Genomic DNA, 11346 nt, shown 5'->3' on the forward strand with positions numbered 1-11346 from the left:
TCACGGGTGGCTTGACCCGGTGCTGTGGCCTCAGGCAATGCACAGTGTAAGGGGTATCATGAGGGGACAGGCACTTACTTGATCAGCAGCAGGTTCTCCCAGCGGTGACGATCCTGATTCTGGATAGATGGCTATTGTCCAAATGAAAGACTGAGGCACTGAAACGTTTAACCAGTTTACTTTAACATAAAAGGATTTACAACCAGTCCTGTCACCGGAGTCTGTATGGGAACTCTGAGCTACTTTGACCCTGCCGGGGTCTTCGCCTCTTATTGTGCGCAATTTCTGTGTGGCCCTGCTGCTGTATGTGAACTGGCTGCCGGCCCAATCTGTCCCCTCTGGGTCCTGGTTCGACGGGCAACCCGAGTCCTTTTATCGGTTTACCCCCTCTGGGAGTACCGCTGAACTCTGTGTCTGTTGCTAGTGAAGCTGATATCACCTCACGTTTTTCCGGTTGCTGTATTATATATAATGAATACAGCCACGGATCCGGTATCCATCTTTGCGCCTGTTCTGGGTACTGATTAATGCTACCCGGTTCTCACAATGTCCTTTTTCTCTATCCCTCTTCTCCTCAGGCCGGTGATTTAGGCCTGGTAACAGTCACAGGGCTGTTAGAGATTCAACTGTATGACCTCTCACTATCAGCTCCTTGGCCCAACTGCCATTTCTTCTCTCAGACCAGAATGGATCAAGGGGAGTCTCTGGAGCTCCCCCTTCTGGCCGGAGGTGGTAGTGCAGTCTTGCTATTTTAGTATTTGTACTTACTGTCAGTAACTATTTTTGTGGCAAATACCCCTAGGGGTGCCACATTCCCCCTTAGTTAAGAACAGTACTCCGGGACTGTGGGACAATAACATTTTGAAATAACAATTAATATGTACAGAGTCTTAAAAATGAAAAGTTACAAAAACCACTCAAGGAAACAAAAATAGAGTTCTGTAAAAAGTCACTTCAAATAGCGTCCATTAATACAGTTCTATCCTTGAAGGTATTAGGAACGGCACTGTACTTAGTGTCCAGGAATTTAGTTCCATTTTTCCAACGGAGTTATCAATATAAAGTCTAAAGAAAGTTCAAAAAGAGCAAAAAGCAAAGTTAAAAAAGCAGTCTTTCCGGAGCTTTGATTTAGTGCCTCCGGGCTGATAAAAAGTTCAAGAATATGCAATAAGTTCATACAGACAAGTCTCTGTAGGCACTGGGCTTAAACGTTGCAGACTGATAGCAATGACTATACTACATTTTCTGTTTAACTATATACGGCATAACATATATACAATTCACATTATGAGCTTTATAGTTGGTAATCTGCATACCTGGCCGGTAATTGACCCTGGGTACTACGCTGTGATCTACGTAATAGCGGTGTCTCTTCATGTGGTGTACTACTGTCTACTGCGGATGTAGTATCTGCCCGCTCTGCTAAAGATAATTCCACGACTATGGAGTTGGCAAGTCCACCGTGAATGGGATTACTCTGACCAGGAATCTGTTCTTCCTGGCCTGGAACCTCCTGTAGTACGGGGTCAGCCTCTTCCTGTCTTGGGACTTCTGGTATTGGGTTCGGTGTTGGGTAAAAGGCCACCATGGGAACCACTACTGCACCATGGTATGTTAGTAGGGTTTTGGGAAAGTCTCCTATACAGGTGTGATACACTTCCTATTCTTTTTCCTTTACTGGTTGAACCTGTATGGGTTGAATAACTTCTGGTTCTGGCTGGACAACGTCTGGCTCTTTCAATGCTTCCGGACATAATTTAAGATTGTCTCTTGACACTAGTACAGATGTTAAGCCTCCGTTTTTGCTAATGAGACACATTTTAGGATTATCCACTCTTGTTGGTAAAACTGTGTAGGGTACGGCTTCCCACTGATTGTCCAGTTTATTGGTTCGACGATTTCTCTTGAGCACTTGGTCACCCGGTCTTAATGGGGTCGCTAGAGCATTCTGGTTGAAAGTTCGCTCTTGTCTTTCTCTAGTTTGCTGAAGGCTTCTTTCCACACTCTCTTGCACTTGGCGATACTGCTTTTGCCGTATGATATCCCAATTGGAGTCTTGAACTTCTGCGTCTGGTTTCAGAATTCCCATTTCTAGATCGATTGGTAATTGGCCGGGTCTTGCACGCATAAGGTAAGCTGGGGTGCAGTTGGTGGAGCTCACCGGGACATGATTATACAGATCCACCAAGTCAGGCAATTTCTCTGGCCATTGATTCCTTTCTGTCTCAGGTAAAGTCTTTAGTAGGTCTATTACAATATGGTTCATCTTCTCGCATAAGCCGTTTGTTTGTGGATGATAGGCCGTCGTCCGGATCTTTTTGCAACCATACATATTACAGAATTCTCTGAAGATCTCTGATTCAAAGGCTGTACCTTGGTCGGTGAGAACCTGTTCCGGATATCCATGGGGTCTACAAAAGTACGTTTGGAACGCTTTGGCTGCTGTTTTTGCTGTCAGATCTTTTACGGGTACTACTACCAAGAAACGTGAATAATGGTCCACGATGGTCAAGGCATAGACATAGCCGGACCGGCTTGGTGTCAACTTCACGTGGTCCATGGCTACAAGTTCAAGTGGTTGTTTGGTGATTATGGGCTGCAGTGGTGCTCTTTGGTTCTTTTGATCGTTTCTTCTGAGGTTACACGGGCCACAATTTCTGCACCACTGTTCGATTGATTTTCTCATCCCGACCCAATAAAATCTTTCTCTTAGAAGTACTTCTAACTTTTTCCAACCGAAGTGACCAGCACCATTATGGTAAGCTTCGAGGACCATCTTCACATCTTGTTTAGGCACAATAATCTGCCAAACCAATTCATGTGTTTTCGGATTGGTGTATCTTCTACAGAGCTTCCCTTGATACAGGAACATTTTGCCTCTCTCTTTCCAGAGTTGATGCGTCTCTTCTGGGGCATCCTCATAGGGATATGCACTTTGCTCAGTCAACAGTTCCTTCACCAACTTCACAGCCGGATTGCTGTCTTGGGTGTCAGCCCATCTATGGTGTGCTAACGGATTAAAATTCACCTCTTGTTGTTTCTGATAGGTACTTGACTGATGATGTTTTGCCTTGCGACGATGGAAGGCTGGTAGTTCAATTTCTTCAAGTTCCCCCGTTTCTTCTTCTACATCTCTCAAGTGTGGCATCCGGGATAGGGCATCGGCATTTCCATTCTTGCGACCTGCTCGATACTTGATTATGAAGTTGTAATTAGATAACCGGGCTATCCATCGCTGTTCTAACGCACCTAATTTGGCTGTGTCCAGGTGGGTCAACGGATTGTTGTCAGTATAGACAATAAATTCTGCAGCGGCCAGATAGTGTTTGAAACGCTCCGTCACAGCCCAAACTACTGCCAGTAGTTCCAATTTGAAGGAGCTGTAATTTTCTGAATTTCTTTCAGTAGGCCGGAGCTTTCTACTTGCAAAGGCGATGACTTTCTCCCGACCTTCTTGCTTTTGTGACAGCACCGCTCCTAGTCCCACATTACTGGCATCGGTGTAGAGGATGAAAGGTTTATGGTAATCTGGGTATGCCAGAACCTCTTCTCCGGTTAGTGCCTTCTTTAGTTGTTCAAAGGAGTCTTCCCTTTCGTCGTTCCACTGAAAAGGAGGGTTTCGGTTTGAAGGTTTCTTCGTCTGCCCTACCAAGGTGTCTTGCAAGGGTGCTGCCAACTTGGTAAATCATTTTATAAATCTGCGATAGTAACCCACCAATCCCAGGAATTGTCTCACTTCTTTTGCGCTGGTAGGTCTTGGCCAATCCCTTATGGCGCTTATTTTCTCGCGATCTGGTGCTACTCCCTCCGAACTTACGATGTGTCCCAGGTACTGTACCTTTGGCTTGAGAAGGTGACATTTGGTTGGCTTGACTTTCATGCCATACCTGGATAAGGCTTCGAACACTTCTGCCAGGTCTATTAAGTGTTGTTCGTAAGTCTTTGAGTAGACGATCACATCATCTAGGTACAGGAGGACGGTCTCGAAGTTCTTGTGTCCGAGGCAGCATTCCATCAGCCGCTGGAAGGTACCGGATGCGTTGCAGAGTCCGAACGGCATGCGATTAAATTCACATAGACCCATTGGTGTGGTGAATGCCGTCTTTTCCTTATCTCTCTCAGCCACAGGGACTTGCCAATACCCGCTTGTTAAGTCTAAAGTGGAAAAATAATTAGCAGATTTCAAAGCAGTTAAGGACTCTTCTATCCTAGGCAAGGGGTAGGCGTCTTTATGGGTGATGTTATTAATCTTCCGGTAGTCTACGCACATTCTCATGGTTCCGTCCTTTTTTTTGACAATCACTAGAGGGGCCGCCCAGGGGCTACAGCTGTCTCTTATTACCCCGGCCTGTTTCATTTCCCTCAGCATATCTTTTGCACATTGATAGTGAGCGGGCGGTATGGGTCTATATCTTTCTTTTATTGGGGGATGGTCACCTGTGGGGATTGTGTGTTCTACCCCTTCTATCCATCCGAAGTCCAATGGGTGTTTACTGAAGACGTGTTCATATTCCGTCACTGGCCTATACACCCCTTGTTTTTGATGGGTAGGTGTTGAATTTATGCCCACGTGTAGCTGTTGGCACCAATCCTCCATTTCTCCATCTGAGCCATTGCCTTCCACCTGACAGGTTGGTTCTAAGGGCTCAATGGTTGTGATGGCATTGTTGTCAACAGTATATAGCTTTGCCATTGTAGCATACCTTGGCAAAGTGACCTCTTCCTCTCCACAGTTCAAAAGTCGTACCGGCACTCGTCCCCGGTGTACCTCGACTATCCCTCGTGCTGTGAGTATAGTGGGCCTGCTGTCGGTGTACACTGGTTCTATTAAGGCTTGATAATCTTGTCCCTTAGTACCAATGGCTGCTCTACACCATACCAGCATTTCTGTTTTTGGTGGGATTACAATAGACGTTGGATCACTTACCCTCACACTGCCGATTTCTCCACCTGCAACTTCTACCTGTTGCCTTAACATCAATACTTTTATTTCCCTCCGGAGAACTCTCTGCTGGCAGGATTGGGCAGTTTCAGCAATTTGCTGTAAGACAGAAATGACTTCGGAAAAGCAGTTCTCTAACACATTCATTCCTATCAATACAGTTGGTTCACAGTTCCGCCGGTCAACATCAACAACAATTATACCCTGTTTCTTCAGTTCTACTTTACCAATCTTTATGGTCATCTCCCTGAATCCTAGTTTCGGTACCAACTTACCATTACTGGCCCATATATCTAGTTCAACATCAGAGGGCCCTTTATCAATATCTGCATCAGCCCAGTACCTCTTATAAAGGATATACGGTATAGATGAAATCTGGGAACCTGTGTCCAGCAAAGCGTTGAGGGGAATTCCGTCCAGCACGATAGGGATAATGGGTCGTCCTCCGATGTACCTGTCGTGCCAGGGTGTTGGGCCTTGAAAGTTCATTCCTGCGAAGCGGCCCGCATTCCCAGGGGATTCCCGTTTAAATCACAATCTCGTGCAAAGTGGCCCGGCTGCTGGCAACGGCGGCAAATGGGCTGTCCATCCGGTTGGTAGCGGTCGCGGGGTCGTCCTCTCCATGTCGGGTATCTCCGGGGTCTCATCCATGGAACATCCTCTCTACAGTTTGCCAACTCCATCTTGTGTCCTCTCATCTCCTGCATGGTTTTAGCCATTGAAGCAACAACATCAGCTAAAGAGTCAAGCTTTTGTTGAAGAGCCTCATTAGTACTGGGCCCCAGGGGCTTAGCAATGGCCCCAGACATAGCTGATGTCACTGGTACTCCTTGTTGTTGAGGTGCCTCTGCCATAGGTTGCGCAGGATCCTGATCCCGAGGTGCCTCTGCCAGCTGGAGACGTATAGCGCTCTCCTTTAATTGGGCAAATGTCAATTCAGGGTTCTTAAAAACAAGCATGCTCACATGCCCCCGGTGAGAAGGGGTGTAGAGTCCCTCAATAAATTGATCTCTTAGCAGTTTATCCGCTCCGGTGTTAAAAATGGGTTCAGCCAGTGTAAGTGATTTAAGGGCTTCCTGCAGGTTTAAGGCAAAGTCTCTCACGCCCTCATTAGCTTTTTGTTTGCAACTAAAGAATCGTATTTTAGCTTTGCTGCTGGCTGTGGTTTCAAATGTAGCTTTTAATCCAGCAAATATGCGTTCAACAGTGCCTTTTAGATCAGCTGCCCATGCTGTGACTTCTCGCTTAGCATGGCCACTTAACTGCATCATCAGGAGACTAACACGCTGAACTTCACCCACAGGGAACATGTCAAAATGGGCCAGCATCTTTTCTCTGAAATCGTCAAGGGTATTAGGCTCACCTTCATACATTGGAAGCCATGGGCCACCCAGGGTATATGGCATCAGCACCGGCATGATGGGCGCCACTCCTTGCACCGCTGCGCTGCCGGACTCTCTATTGACACTCTGTCTTTCAGCTGCATTAGCGTTGCCGAGTGCTGCGGCGTCTCCGTGCTGCGACATACTGTGCCCCCTTAGTTAATCCGGACCCTTCCGGTCCTCCGCTTCCATCGTGATAGTGTAGATTCGTTCCGCTGTGCAGCAGGATCGATTTTCCCCTTGCTCTGATGTCAGAGCGCTCAGCTTGGTGCCGCCCACAATGACACGCCCCCTGCTGCTCCCACCCACCGCGCTCTGTAATGGCGGATTCTGAAGTTTTTCAGTTAGACTGGGGCTCAGGTGGTGGCGTAGCTCAATTACCAGTCTCGTGCCTAACGGTTATGAAGTGATTACCTCAGGGGATGGCGGCCATCTTTACTCCATTATAACCAATGGGGAAAAGTCACTTTCAATAGTTTTCAATGGGGAATGGATTTTTCTTTAATAAAGTCAATTTTCAAGATTTTTCATCCCAGTTTTCACAGTTTTGGGCTCCAATCACGGCACACAATACCCGGTATACGGGCTGGCTAGATCCTGTTCGTGACGCCAATTGTGACGCCCAGGAGACCGGGATACCCAGCACCGGACCAATGGAGTCTGTCTCTTGAGGGGGATGTCACGGGTGGCTTGACCCGGTGCTGTGGCCTCAGGCAATGCACAGTGTAAGGGGTATCATGAGGGGACAGGCACTTACTTGATCAGCAGCAGGTTCTCCCAGCGGTGACGATCCTGATCCTGGATAGATGGCTATTGTCCAAATGAAAGACTGAGGCACTGAAACGTTTAACCAGTTTACTTTAACATAAAAGGATTTACAACCAGTCCTGTCACCGGAGTCTGTATGGGAACTCTGAGTTACTTTGACCCTGCCGGGGTCTTCGCCTCTTATTGTGCGCAATTTCTGTGTGGCCCTGCTGCTGTATGTGAACTGGCTGCCGGCCCAATCTGTCCCCTCCGGGTCCTGGTTCGACGGGCAACCCGAGTCCTTTTATCGGTTTACCCCCTCTGGGAGTACCGCTGAACTCTGTGTCTGTTGCTAGTGAAGCTGATATCACCTCACGTTTTTCCGGTTGCTGTATTATATATAATGAATACAGCCACGGATCCGGTATCCATCTTTGCGCCTGTTCTGGGTACTGATTAATGCTACCCGGTTCTCACAATGTCCTTTTTCTCTATCCCTCTTCTCCTCAGGCCGGTGATTTAGGCCTGGTAACAGTCACAGGGCTGTTAGAGATTCAACTGTATGACCTCTCACTATCAGCTCCTTGGCCCAACTGCCATTTCTTCTCTCAGACCAGAATGGATCAAGGGGAGTCTCTGGAGCTCCCCCTTCTGGCCGGAGGTGGTAGTGCAGTCTTGCTATTTTAGTATTTGTACTTACTGTCAGTAACTATTTTTGTGGCAAATACCCCTAGGGGTGCCACATAGGCGTCATGAAAGTCGGTGCCAATCCGACCTGTGACGCCTATGTGGCGTCATGGCGGGAATGCTTCCCTGCGGGTCCGGTGACCGGGGTCATTTAAATGTCACCGTACCCGCAGGTGCAGGGGGACCTGTACTTCACCCCAGGGGGGGTGGCTTTGCCCCCCCGGGTGTACGATCGCTCCGGGTGACCTTTATTTAACCCCCTCCAGCTCTGATTGGAGCTAGCGTCCATGTGACGCTAGCTCTCCAATCAGATCTGTAGGGGCGGAGTAAAATATGTCTGTCCTCGTTCTCCAGACTCATCCCGTTGCTGGAAGCTGGAGAACGAGGACCCTGCATTTATACCTGCCGCCGATCGCTGCCGCTGCTGCTGCTCTGCCGCGGCTCCTGCTGCCTCTGCTGCTGCTCCTGCCGCCGCCGCCCGTGCTCCTGCCTCCGCCGCCGCCGCCAGGTACTCCCCTCTCTGCCATCCACCTCTGCGCTCTGCCCCCCTGATCACCCTCCCCCCGATCTTACCCCCTGCCCCCCTTTTCACCCCCCCCACCCTGCTGCTGCTGCTGCTGCTGCCGCTGCTGCCAGCTCAATCACCTCAGCTCTCCCAGCTCCTGACAGCCCCGTGGTGATCACCCCCTGCCCACTTGAGCACCCCCTGCCCCCCTGATCACCCCTGCCCCCCTGATCACCCCCTGCCCCCCCCTGCCCCCCTGATCACCCCCTGCCCCCCTGATCACCCCCCTGCTGCTGCAGCAGATTTCATCAGCTCCTGCTGCATTGCCTCAGCCCCCCCGTGCCTGACAGCCCCCCCTGCCCCTAGGTGACCACCCCCTGCCCCCCTGATCACCCCCTGCCCCCCTGATCGCCCCCCTCATCACCCCCTGCTGCTGTTGCTGATTCCATCTGCTGCTGTCGCATCGCCTCTGCCCCCCCCACCCCGCGCCTGACAGCCCCCTCCTGTCCCCCGGTGATCACCCTCTGCCCCCCTGATCACCCCCTGCCCCCCTGATCACCCCCTGCCCCCCTGATCACCCCCTGCCTCCCTGATCACCCCCGTCCCCCTGATCACCCCATGCTGCTGCCGCCGATTCCATCTGCTGCTGCTACTGCATCGCCTCTGCCCCCCTGCGCCTGACAGCCCCCTCCTGTCCCCAGTGATCACCCACTGCCCCCCTGATCACCCCCTGCCCCCCTGATCATCCCCTGTCCCCCTGATCACCCCCTGTCCCCCTGATCACCCCCCGTCCCCCTGATCACCCCCCGTCCCCCTGATCACCCCCTGCTGCTGCTGCCGATTCCATCTGCTACTGCATCACCTCTGCCCGCCACGCCTGACAGCTCCCTCCTGTCCCCTGGTGATCACCCACTGCCCCCCTGATCACCCCCCATCCCCCTGATCACCCCCCGTCCCCCTGATCACCCCCCGTCCCCCTGATCACCCCCCGTCCCCCTGATCACCCCCTGCTGCTGCTACTGCATCGCCTCTGCCCCCCCCTCGCCTGACAGCCGCCCCCGCTCCTGACATCCGCCCCCGCTCCTGACATCCGCCCCCCCGCCTGGCAGCCGCCCCCGCGCCTGACAGCCGCCCCCGCGCCTGACATCCGCCCCCGCTCCTGACAGCCGCCCCTGCTCCTGACATCCGCCCCCGCTCCTGACATCCGCCCCGGCTCCTGACATCCGCCCCCGCTCCTGACATCCGCCCCCGCGCCTGACATCCGCCCCCGTGCCTGACAGCCGCCCCCGCGCCTGACAGCCGCCTCCGCTCCTGACAGCCGCCTCCGCTCCTGACAGCCGCCTCCGCTCCTGACAAACACCCCCGCTCCTGACAGCCGCCCCCGCGCCTGACAGCCGCCCCCGCGCCTGACAGCCGCCCCCGCGCCTGACATCCGCCCCGCTCCTGACATCTGCCCCCGCTCCTGACATCCGCCCCCGCTCCTGACATCCGCCCCCGCGCCTGGCAGCCGCCCCCGCTCCTGACAGCCGCCTCCGCTCCTGACAGCCGCCTCCGCTCCTGACATCCGCCCCCGCTCCTGACATCCGCCCCCGCTCCTGACATCCGCCCCCGCGCCTGACAGCCGCCCCCGCGCCTGACAGCCGCCCCCGCTCCTGACAGCCACCTCCGCTCCTGACAGCCACCTCCGCTCCTGACATCCGCCTCCACTCCTGACATCCGCCCCCGCACCTGGCAGCCGCCCCCGCGCCTGGCAGCCGCCCCTGCGCCTGGCAGCCCCCTCCTGCAGTAGAAAGTTTCACCAAACACTCGCACATACACCCACGCACACTATAATAAAGTTCCGTTTTTTACACACACCACACACACAATGTCCCGCTCCTCCCAGTCATCCCAGTCACAAAGGCTGTACACAGCTGAGGAGGCATATTCCTTTCTTGCCTCCGAAGCTGATAGTGAGGGAGAGGACCCCACTTTTCTGTATTCCTCCCACTCTTCCTCCTCTAGTGACACCGACTCGCCACCCCCAAGATGTCGCAGGTCGAGAAATCGTCCGGAGCCCAGGGGAGGAGAGTCGGAGCCCAGGGGAGGAGAGCCGGAGCCAAGTGGAAGTAACCCCCAACCTAGTGCTAGTCACGCCCAAGCTAGCACTAGTGCCCCCGTCTGGACCCCCGTCCCTGAAAATTTTACTCCACGGATTCCTGATTTCATTCCCCAATCAGGAATCCAATTTGAGACTGCCAACCTCAGGGAAATAGACTTTTTCAAAGTCTTTTTCTCGGAGTCAATCGTCAGTCTCATGGTGGAGCAAACAAATTTGTACGCCCTGCAATTTTTTGCTGAAAACCCAAGTTCATCATTTACTACTTGGAATCCCGTTGACTCCGTAGAAATGATGAAATATTGGGGACTGGTACTTCACATGGGGATTGTGAAGAAACCAGAAATTCGCCAATACTGGAGTACTGATATTTTATATCAAACTCCAATATATGGCATGGTTATGATTCGCAAACGTTTTGAGGCGATTCATAAATTTCTCCACTTTAGGGACAACACGGACATCCTTCCTCGCGATGACCCGAATTTTGATAGACTGTTCAAAATTCGGCCAGTCATCGAACACTTCAGCAACAAGTTTGCTGAAGTGTACATTCCCCAAAGGGAAATTTGTGTGGATGAATCCCTCATCCACTTCAAAGGGAGGCTTCAGTTCCGTCAGTACCTGCCCAGCAAAAGGGCGAGGTACGGGATAAAACTCTACAAGATCTGTGAGAGTACCTCAGGGTACACTCTCAGCTTTAGAGTTTATCAAGGAAAGGACAGCAGTATCCAGCCCCCAGATTGTCCACCTGCTCTGGGGGTGAGTGGGAAAATAGTGTGGGATTTGGTCCACCCACTGCTTGATAAAGGTTACCATCTGTACGTGGATAACTTTTATACAAGCATCCCACTCTTTCAATCCCTCTCTGCCAGAGCTACCGTCGCTTGCGGTACCGTGCGCAGAAACAAGAGGGGTCTCCCTTTGCCGCTAATTGAGCAGGCTCTCCCAAAGGGTGAGAGCCGGGCCCAATGTAGCGGCAACA

This window comes from Ranitomeya imitator, chromosome 6 (assembly GCF_032444005.1).
Source record: "Ranitomeya imitator isolate aRanImi1 chromosome 6, aRanImi1.pri, whole genome shotgun sequence".
Taxonomy (NCBI): domain Eukaryota; kingdom Metazoa; phylum Chordata; class Amphibia; order Anura; family Dendrobatidae; genus Ranitomeya; species Ranitomeya imitator.